The sequence below is a fragment of the Saccoglossus kowalevskii genome, chromosome 19 (genome assembly GCF_978046115.1).
Source record: "Saccoglossus kowalevskii chromosome 19, keSacKowa6.1, whole genome shotgun sequence".
NCBI lineage: Eukaryota > Metazoa > Hemichordata > Enteropneusta > Harrimaniidae > Saccoglossus > Saccoglossus kowalevskii.
In genome coordinates this window covers 31856348-31867946 of record NC_140659.1, presented here as the reverse complement: position 1 = coordinate 31867946, position 11599 = coordinate 31856348, and the positions used below count along the sequence as shown (strand labels likewise).

At 36.7% G+C, this 11599-nt stretch overlaps 1 non-coding gene across 1 annotated transcript; it reads right to left on the bottom strand.

Annotated features, from left to right (window-relative positions):
* Positions 1-4024: 4024 nt before the first annotated feature.
* TRNAV-AAC (transfer RNA valine (anticodon AAC)) lies at positions 4025-4097 on the bottom strand. The gene has a single exon. It is a non-coding gene; the product is annotated as a tRNA-Val (tRNA).
* Between the last annotated feature and the right edge of the window lie 7502 nt (positions 4098-11599).

Below are 11599 nucleotides of genomic sequence, written 5' to 3'. Positions count from 1 at the left end.
GCAGCTTGTCCCTAGAACTGATTTGTGGTATGTATCTACATTCCATACAAGTTTCTGCAGCTTGTCCCTCGAACTGATTTGTGGTATGTGTCTACATTGCATGCAAGTTTCTGCAGCTTGTCCCTAGAACTGATTTGTCTATGTCTACATTCCATGCAAGTTTGTGTAGCTTGTCCAAAGAACTGATTTGTGGTATGTATCTGCATTGCATGCAAGTTTCTGCAGATTGTCCCTAGAACTGATTTGTGGTATTTCTACATTGCATACAAGTTTCTGCAGCTTGTCCCTAGAACTGATTTGTGGTATGTGTCTACATTGCATGCAAGTTTCTGCAGCTTGTCCCTATAACTGATTTGTGGTATTTCTACATTCCATACAAGTTTCTGCAGCTTGTCCCTAGAACTGATTTGTGGTATGTGTCTACATTCCATGCAAGTTTCAGCAGCTTGTCCCTAGAACTGATTTGTCTATGTCTACATTGCATGCAAGTTTCAGCAGCTTGTCCCTAGAACTGATTTGTCTATGTCTACATTGCATGCAAGTTTCTGCAGCTTGTCCCTAGAACTGATTTATGGTATGTCTACATTCCATGCAAGTTTCAGCAGCTTGTCCCTAGAACTGGTTTGTCTATGTCTACATTGCATGCAAGTTTCAGCAGCTTGTCCCTAGAACTGATTTGTGGTATTTCTACATTCCATACAAGTTTCTGCAGCTTGTCCCTAGAACTGATTTGTCTATGTCTACATTGCATGCAAGTTTCTGCAGCTTGTCCCTATAACTGATTTGTGGTATTTCTACATTCCATACAAGTTTCTGCAGCTTGTCTCTAGAACTGATTTGTGGTATGTGTCTACATTCCATGCAAGTTTCAGCAGCTTGTCCCTAGAACTGATTTGTCTATGTCTACATTGCATGCAAGTTTCTGCAGCTTGTCCCTAGAACTGATTTGTCTATGTCTACATTGCATGCAAGTTTCTGCAGCTTGTCCCTAGAACTGATTTATGGTATGTCTACATTCTATGCAAGTTTCTGCAGCTTGTCCCTAGAACTGACTTGTGGTATGTGTCTACATTGCATACAAGTTTCTGCAGCTTGTCCCTAGAACTGATTTGTGGTATTTCTACATTCCATGCAAGTTTCTACAGCTTGTCCCTGGAACTCATTTGTGGTATGTGTCTACATTGCATGCAAGTTTCTGCAGCTTGTCCCTAGAACTGATTTGTCTATGTCTACATTGAGTGCAAGTTTCTGCAGCTTGTCCCTAGAACTGATTTATGGTATGTCTACATTCCATACAAGTTTCTGCAGCTTGTCCCTAGAACTGATTTGTGGTATGTATCTACATTCCATACAAGTTTCTGCAGCTTGTCCCTCGAACTGATTTGTGGTATGTGTCTACATTGCATGCAAGTTTCTGCAGCTTGTCCCTAGAACTGATTTGTCTATGTCTACATTCCATGCAAGTTTGTGTAGCTTGTCCAAAGAACTGATTTGTGGTATGTATCTGCATTGCATGCAAGTTTCTGCAGATTGTCCCTAGAACTGATTTGTGGTATTTCTACATTGCATACAAGTTTCTGCAGCTTGTCCCTAGAACTGATTTGTGATATGTGTCTACATTGCATGCAAGTTTCTGAAGCTTGTCCCTATAACTGATTTGTGGTATTTCTACATTCCATACAAGTTTCTGCAGCTTGTCCCTAGAACTGATTTGTGGTATGGGTCTACATTCCATGCAAGTTTCAGCAGCTTGTCCCTAGAACTGATTTGTCTATGTCTACATTGCATGCAAGTTTCAGCAGCTTGTCCCTAGAACTGATTTGTCTACGTCTACATTGCATGCAAGTTTCTGCAGCTTGTCCCTAGAACTGATTTATGGTATGTCTACATTCCATGCAAGTTTCAGCAGCTTGTCCCTAGAACTGATTTGTCTATGTCTACATTGCATGCAAGTTTCAGCAGCTTGTCCCTAGAACTGATTTGTGGTATTTCTACATTCCATACAAGTTTCTGCAGCTTGTCCCTAGAACTGATTTGTCTATGTCTATATTGCATGCAAGTTTCTGCAGCTTGTCCCTATAACTGATTTGTGGTATTTCTACATTCCATACAAGTTTCTGCAGCTTGTCCCTAGAACTGATTTGTGGTATGTGTCTACATTCCATGCAAGTTTCAGCAGCTTGTCCCTAGAACTGATTTGTCTATGTCTACATTGCATGCAAGTTTCTGCAGCTTGTCCCTAGAACTGATTTGTCTATGTCTACATTGCATGCAAGTTTCTGCAGCTTGTCCCTAGAACTGATTTATGGTATGTCTACATTCTATGCAAGTTTCTGCAGCTTGTCCCTAGAACTGACTTGTGGTATGTCTACATTCCATACAAGTTTCTGCAGCTTGTCCCTCGAACTGATTTGTCTATGTCTACATTCCATGCAAGTTTCAGCAGCTTGTCCCTATAACTGATTTGTGGTATTTCTACATTCCATACAAGTTTCTGCAGCTTGTCCCTAGAACTGATTTGTGGTATGTGTCTACATTCCATGCAAGTTTCAGCAGCTTGTCCCTAGAACTGATTTGTCTATGTCTACATTGCATGCAAGTTTCTGCAGCTTGTCCCTAGAACTGATTTATGGTATGTCTACATTGCATGCAAGTTTCTGCAGCTTGTCCCGAGAACTGATTTGTGGTATGTCTACAATTGCATGCAAGTTTCTGCAGCTTGTCCCTAGAACTGATTTGTGGTATGTCTACATTGCATGCAAGTTTCAGCAGCTTGTCCCTAGAACTGATTTGTGGTATGTATCTACATTGCATGCAAGTTTCTGCAGCTTGTCCCTAGAAGTGACTTGTGGTATGTCTACAATTGCATGCAAGTTTCAGCATCTTGTCCCTGGAACTGAGTTGTGGTATGTCTACATTCCATGCAAGTTTCTGCAGCTTGTCCCTAGAACTGGTTTGTCTATGTCTACATTGCATGCAAGTTTCTGCAGCTTGTCCCTAGAAGTGACTTGTGGTATGTCTACAATTGCATGCAAGTTTCAACATCTTGTCCCTAGGACTGATTTGTGGTATGTCTACATTCCATACAAGTTTCTGCAGCTTGTCCCTAGAACTGATTTGTAGTATGTGTCTACATTACATGCATGTTTCTGCAGCTTGTCCCTAGAACTGATTTGTGGTATTTCTACATTGCATGCAAGTTTCTGCAGCTTGTCCCTAGAACTGATTTGTGGTATTTCTACATTGCATGCAATTTTCTGCAGCTGGTCCCTAGAACTTATTTGTGGTATGTCTACAATTGCATGCAAGTTTCTGTAGCTTGTCCCTAGAACTGATTTGTGGTATGTGTCTACATTGCATGCAAGTTTCTGTAGCTTGTCCCATGAACTGATTTGTGGTGTGTGTCTACATTGCATGCAAGTTTCTGCAGCTTGTCCCTAGAACTGATTTATCTATGTCTACAATTGCATGCAAGTTTCTGCAGCTTGTCCCTAGAACTGATTTGTGGTATGTCTACATTGCATGCAAGTTTCTGTAGCTTGTCCCAAGAACTGATTTATCTATGTCTACAATTGCATGCAAGTTTCTGCAGCTTGTCCCTAGAACTGATTTGTGGTATGTCTACATTGCATGCAAGTTTCTGCAGCTTGTCCCTAGAACTGATTTATCTATGTCTACAATTGCATGCAAGTTCAGCATCTTGCCCCTAGAACGGATTTATCTATGTCTACAATTGCATGCAAGTTTCAGCAGCTTGTCCCTAGAACTGATTTGGGGTACTTCTACATTCCATACAAGTTTCTAATTGTCTGTAATCTTGGATAACCCCGGTATTTGGTCACCTTTACTTTGAAAATCTGACATGTCGTTTAATTAAATGATGTAATGTTTGTAAAACTAATACACTTTTTGCCCGTAAATAAGAAAAATATAAATACAAATACGCCATGAAATGTTAAAAAAGTTATTTCATCTACATTTTTTTCATACGCCGTCATTAGATAAAAAAAGTAAACTGTCCTTTTGTTTCCGCCCGGGCTCGAACCGGGGACCTTTCGCGTGTTAGGCGAACGTGATAACCGCTACACTACGGAAACAGCTGATAGTAAGTTACTACATTATTAAAAATAATGGGACAGGACACCCGGCAGTCAAAAACATGTTACAAGGTTGCAGCATGTCGCAACATAAGCCATAATTGCAAGGTGTAGGAAATCTTTTATAGATTATTCTATATACACAAGTACTTCAAAATTATAAGATATCATATAACGTTTCGGCTTACTACAAAACACACACTTTCACAAATTCATAGTAGCAGACGATACCCTAGCCTAAGTAAAAGTTAAAATATGTTTTAAACAATAAATATACTTTTGTATTACTGTATTATCTTTATTGTATTATTGGTTATGACGTACCATACGAGATCAAAATACCGATAACACGCATGTGCAAACTAATAGTGGTCCGTATACACGCATCGCTCTATCTCATAATAACACAACTCCCTGTCCAAATCTTAGTGATTCGAGTGACGTTCTATCTCGGTCGTTTACAACATGTCCTGTCTCATCTGCCATTATCTGCCATACTTCTAAGCAATACGACTAGAGTACAATAAATACTCTTTTTAGTCCCCGTTCGGACGCAGTCCGGAAACAGGGACTTACGTTTTGACCTTTGTGCTTCCGTGCGTGCGTCCGGACCTGTATCTTAGACATGCCTGGGGAACAATCACAATCAAACTTCACACATACATCATACATGGTATTATACATATGCACATCAATTTGTTTTATGATGTGATTCAAGATGGCCGAATGGCCATTTTAGTGCTAAAAATCATTAAAATCAAGCATTTATGGATGGGTTTTGTTTAAACTTGGTTCATACGTTAGACATTAGTATGGGACCTTAATGCACATCATTTTATTTATTTATTTTATTTATACTGTGCCATGCATGGCTTGTTTTTAAGCAAACAACCTACGTGATAACCACTACACTACGGAAAAATTTGATAAAAACTGAGATGCATGTATCAAAATAACCAAGTCTATGACACCCTGTGTGATATTAAAAGACTCGACCATTAAACAACCTCACAAAGTAGCCACATTCAAGATTCAGCAAGTGTCAAATTTATCTGTTTCAGTACCTGTACGCGTATTCGCGGTGTTCCACTGATAAACACGTCGAATGTCGTGATGCTAGCGCCCGGTGTTAGCGTCGCCCAGTACCCGCGTTTCTTTAACCGCATGTTAAATATTGAAACAGGAAGTTTCCTGATTGGTCAATGAGTTCCAAAAACAACGTATTAATTTGTAGATAACGAAACTATATACGATTCATTGTACTATCCGCCATATTACAGTGACAGTATTCATCCCATATCCGTATCTGTGGCAGTACTCGTCGTACGCGTGTACGCGATGTTTCACTGTCCAGGAATATTAGAACACGTAGAATGACGCAATAATAACGTTGTCCAGTACCCGCGTTTTTTTACCTGCATGTCATGTAATACAGAACAAATGGAACGTACTATGAACAGTTTTTTTTTTCATGCGTTCGTTTGATATCAGCAAACGTGACCCTTGCTTTTAACATCCAAGGTAAGGTATATTCATCGGTCTTAGTAACGGCATGGTAAATACATCGTTTATACGTTTTCATGTTGTGGGTCTAACACTGAGGGATAAAAGTGAATATTTTAACCTAAACAGCAACTGACATTCAACTGATAAATATGATATATAGTAGATAATAGTTACTTGGAACAACGGTTACAAAATAGTATCTATTATATATTATATTAGACCAGCTTTGATTTCAAAATAATGTCTCTCATCTTTACCTACTTGTTCACACTAAGATGTCCGCCGTTTTGAAGTATAACACTAAGCTTGTGAGACTAAACCATTCTTGTTTCTGAGCTGAACACTAATTGGCGCCTGCAACCTTTCAAAATATTAATATAAATATTCTCCTCATATGTTTGACAATGTTATACTGAGCATGAAAGGTACTAGTTAGTATATTCCATGTACTGAACGAGTTTCATTGATTTTGATTTTCCGCCAAGTTTTGGGGAAAATTCAACAACTTGAACCAGACATTTTTACCTTCATTGAACAAAAAATACCGTACGCCCACGGTTTTAAAATAATGACCGAACGCTAACATGTTTCGTTGTATTATAGATGGGTCAATGTTTCGGTAGACTATTTCGACGTTCACAGACATACATGGATGAGAATGGGCTGGATTTACAAGCGGTCCATCAACTTTCTGCTCTGTTCAAAGTGTCACATGACAAGTTTAGCTTACCATCGAATAGTTCCCAGACAAAACTGAAAGAATTACAGTGTACGAAGAAGGAGCCATACCGAATTACAGTCGAAAATATGTACTATGTTGGGGTAAGCTTCTTTTTACATTTGCTGGAATGCTACTGTATGGTTACCCTGATGCCAACTGGATATTACATCATTTTAATTCGTTGATACAAGTCATGTGATATCATATCTCACATATTATGTGACGAGGACTAGTTGAAACTTAGACGCTGATAAAAATAGAAAGTTACTACAAGTACACATATTCTACACAACGCACGAAACAGTGACAGTAGTACGTGTCCAAATATGTGTATAATTAAAGCATTGGCCATGTGTGGATGTTTTTTTGAGAAAAACTATCAAATAATACGCACATTGTTGTTTCTAAAGACCAAACTGAAAACACATTTTCCCGTGGAAACCCACCAAAAATGCCAATTGTTGAATACTTCTATAAATAAACAATTATTATTTTTTCACTATATGTCAACATTTAAAATGTTGAGACTTATCCTTGTCTAAGAAAACAGTAATAAAATACCCCGCCAAGAAAATAAAGAGAAAATATCGAATTCGTGGAACTGGTAAAAAAAAGCAACAGATGTTTAAGTTGGTTGAAAACAAAGTTCGATGCAAAGAGGTTGCCGTACAAGATAAGCAAACATGTTAGAGTGTATTCCGTGCTGATGAGAAGATGTTAGAAAATGTGAACATTTTGTTTCTTTTACTTAGTTTTGATGTAACTGTCGTGCTGTTGACGATGCTTGCTATAATTTGGTTTTGCATTCCACTATTTAATGTGTATGGAATCAAAATATGTGAAAACCACTTCCAGGTCAAGATAACAACTTGAAATATACTGTTATAGCTAACAACTATGATATATTAAAAGTAGATGTACTTGCCCCACGCTCATTTTATTTGGAGAGTACTGGAGGTTCATAGTCTTTAGACAAACATACCTTGGTAAGACTTCTTTTTGAAGTTATAAATGAAATCATTTTCTAAATGGCTATGATATCACACTTTACCCACAATCCTTTGCTGGAGAATCAAGATGGCGGAGTACATATATACTGACTTCCCCTTTAATTTAAAAGGCTCGCTTAAATCCATATTTCTGCAGTATTTCTCATTACCTATCTACCATCTGATGATTTATATAGTGGTCAATGGATGGTAGCTCAGATTTGTAAAGAAGGAATGCAATTTTAACTACATTACTCCGATGTTTTGCTTTGACTGCATATTCATGAACCTGTAGGACCATTGTGTATTATAATAAAATCGTACACTTTCATATCACACCATGGCTTGATTTATCATAAGTTTTCATACCAGGACCAGATCAAATCCCTGCATGTTTTGATAAAGCTTGCAATGGATGCAATTAGCGTTGTAGGGAAAATGTCGTCTGCAGTTCTCAGTCTGATCACAGTCCCTCTATCTATGATAGAGGGACTGTGGTCTGATGTACACATGTGTGTTAGTATTTGTAACACCGAACGAATAATATCTGTCAACAAATAGCTCAAACAACAATCATGATTCCATGTTCTCAACTATAAATTCGTCACATTTTTCATAACCGCTAATTTTTTTTTTTCCGAAACAGAATAAAACAAGCTATCCAGAAGAACCAAATAACGCGACCAGACGAAAATCACATTGGCTGAGCCCTCCAACTTCGTATACTAAACTGCTACAAGACTACAATGTACCAGTAATGAGGCTCACATACACAAAACAAAACAGACCAACGATAATTAATTTTGAAACAGTGAATATTGGCGAAATCAAAGAACTTCCCTTCATAATTCAAAATCCATGCGACTTTACCCGTCATTTAGTGGTATCGTCGAAACTCACAGCAGCGAGTGGCTTCTCGATTTCAGCTACGTACTGGCAGGTACCCAATCACGGAGAGTCATTTGCAACTGTTTCGTGGAGCCCTGAAACTGAAGGCACCCACTATCAAGTCGTGAAGTTGTATTTTGATGACGTACACTCATTAAAGCTTGTACTGAAGGGGACGGTGAAACCGCAAAATAAGGTGAGAATTTCCATGAACTGTGTCTACATGTAAATATTCAACCTGGTAGTATAACCGACCACAAATCGTGAAGTTGGTATGACAACCTGTTTTACTTTAAATCGTGTTGTAGGCCGACTGTGGTTATCATCATAAAAAACCGTAACACAAATATTGCAGATATTATTATATGATACGACCATAGACTATATAATCTATGGCGCCACCAACGATATCATTGTGTGTATGCGATAATCACTGTATAACTGTGTGTAACATTCATTTGTGCACCTTTACAGAAGCGAAGAAGTAAGAAGCAAACTAGGACACTCGAAGACTCAAGTAGCGAATAATTCAGTATCTATGGAGACAAATCATGACAAATATTGTAGTTTGTAAACACTCACTCATGCTACGCTTTCAACACCCTTTCACTGGTCATCGAATGGAAAGGTTAGGACGCGTAGCAAATAAGGAACTCGTACGTTGTCTGAGTGTTATGACGTATTGGATGATGTAATTAAATTAAGGGAAAGTACTGTGAATAGGATGTTTATAGTTCTATGATAATAAAACCATATACTGAGAAACAATAATCACTAAGTACATGTTTAGGTTGGTGTCTGTATTGTCCACGGAGACACAAAGTTTTGTTCATTCTTTCTTTGTTTTAAATGTGGCCAATAATTGATTAGAGCCGAAATTAACTCTTGCAAAATGGCCGCATGATTGGATGCAATTGTAATTTTCCTAATTTCCATTTGGGGTATTTTAATTTCTTTCCATCTCCGAGACTCCTTCTCCAGTCAATCATGCGTTAATCTTCTCTTAATTGAGAATTTGCACTTGCAAAATGTAAATTGAAGATAAAAGTGAAATGAAATTATTTATGCTGCAGCCATGGATATCATTCCAAAAGCAATCCTGGCCAAATATATATATAATAATAATATCAGTAATTTGTATATATATATATATTTATATATATTTACATACAATTGTTTTTGAGGCACTTTCTGTCTTTTTCAGGGAAAAACAAGTTTCAACTTTAATTGTGGCTTAAAAAAGTAACCTTTGACCCAACACCTCGAGCACACTGAAACAGGCGGTCTGATCACATAATTTTAAAAATAAATTTTAATTGAGAATTCACTGTTAATAAATTTTAAAATATGAAAAAAAAGTTAAATATGGTTGAAATTGTTCCCCTCAATAACTGTTGGCTAATTAATACTAATTAATACTAATTATGTTTATTCCAATTAACACAATTAACAAATTTAATTATATTCCAAATCACATACATGTGTTGTTTCAAAAGTATGAATAGCCACGTTCATTCTTAATAATTTTTATATACACTTGGTATTTCAAAATTACATAATAATCAAATAGCATGCATTTCATGTTGTAAATGAAAGTCGAACATTTTCTGTAAAAATCGCCGAAAGCACCTTTACTTTATTTGAATGGCCTCTTCCATATACAAAGGGATGTCCTTTCCGTACTCGTTTACTGATTGGTGGAAGATATCAATTTTATGAGCTCCTTATTTCTGTAAAAATACTATATTTTTGGTCTATTGGAAGCACAACTAAACCTAAAATGTATACTGAATAATTAAAATATGTCTTTTTTTAAACATAGAAATACCTCTGTAATTTGTGTATAAAGTACATACGCTACTAATGGAGCAAATTCGGTAATCTGACTATGATATCATGTTTGTTTACCATGGTAATTCAATTTCTATACATGTTCAAAAAGTATCAAAAACCATTGATATTTCGAAAATAACATGAAAAGTACCGATAATTTTAGCACGATATGAACACCGTAGTCTTTCATCTGTTTAAGTGCCAAATTTAACAATATTTTACACAGAATCACATCTTTAAAGCAAAAATACCAGTCAGTAATAAATAAATTGAAATGGCTTTTTAAATTTTGCTGTAGACTCTTGATTTTTTCATTTCCGTGCAAAGACAAAAGTATCTAGAACAATTCACGTTGAGGGTGTCCTTCTGGACATATACATCAGAGTAAAGTATGAGACAAAGTATGGTAGGTTTAGGTGTTCATGAATGAATGAACTTAGGTTTTTACAAAGCATTATTCCCCCAGATTTATGTTAAAATTTTTGCTCTTTAATTTAAAAATATAATCCTCACTTGTGTAAGTCATATTAAAATGAATAATACTTAATATTTTATATAAAGTTGTGCAGTGATTTTGTTACTAATAGCAAGTGGTTTCAGAGAAGAAATATTCACGGGTTGGTGTATTCAGTAGATTATGAAACCAAGACACAAGGGCACTCTTATAAACTGATTTTTGTATTTCATCAGGGACCCTTTTCTCCATTAATTGTTGTTTCAAAATTGAAATTACTTTGGCCACACACAAGAATTGCCGATTTGAACCAAAATAGTATCTTGTACCAGAGGTACATTACTTGGGGTTTGCAACTACGGTAACATGATACCAAGATCCGGTTACAATCTCGCTCTCGCATAAGCGTTACAACTCAAAAAAAATAAGAATGCGCATGCCCGAGGTAACTAGGATACTGGGATGTCCAGGAGGATCAAAATAGCTGCTTACGATATGACGGACTACGATAAATATATTTTCTATACATTTTCGATGTATTAAATTTTTTCATCATGAATGTGGTAATACATGTTTTATTGTACATCAGTCTCGCTATCTACGAGATGAGACTTGAATGGGATCTTGGCAAGATGTCACCATACAGTACTATGCATGTTGCAAACCTCAAGTAATGTACCACACTTGTACTTTGATAATATATGTCAAATAAAATGTCAGCATTTACCGGGTATATGCTCCTTTCTGATCAAGTGCATGTATACCTGTTCTACATTGAACTAATGACTTGGATTACAAGATAATTTAATTTGCAGCAAATATAATGTGTAAATTATAATGCATTGTAGGATAGTTATGTCAGATTGCTGACTGGTGGAGTTGTGTTTCATGCTGTCATAAATATCCCACAATACACTATGATTTGAAATTGCAATATGGTATATACCGTAGCTGCCAATTGGTCATCTTTGATTGGATCACATCACCTATCAACTTTTTTTGATGTGTTTGAAGTTTTAACCAAATTTGACAGAGAATTTGAGACCAGTGACCTGACAGTAAAAACAGCCCTTCTGTCCTACATAACATAGTGGTAGGCAAATCAAGCAAT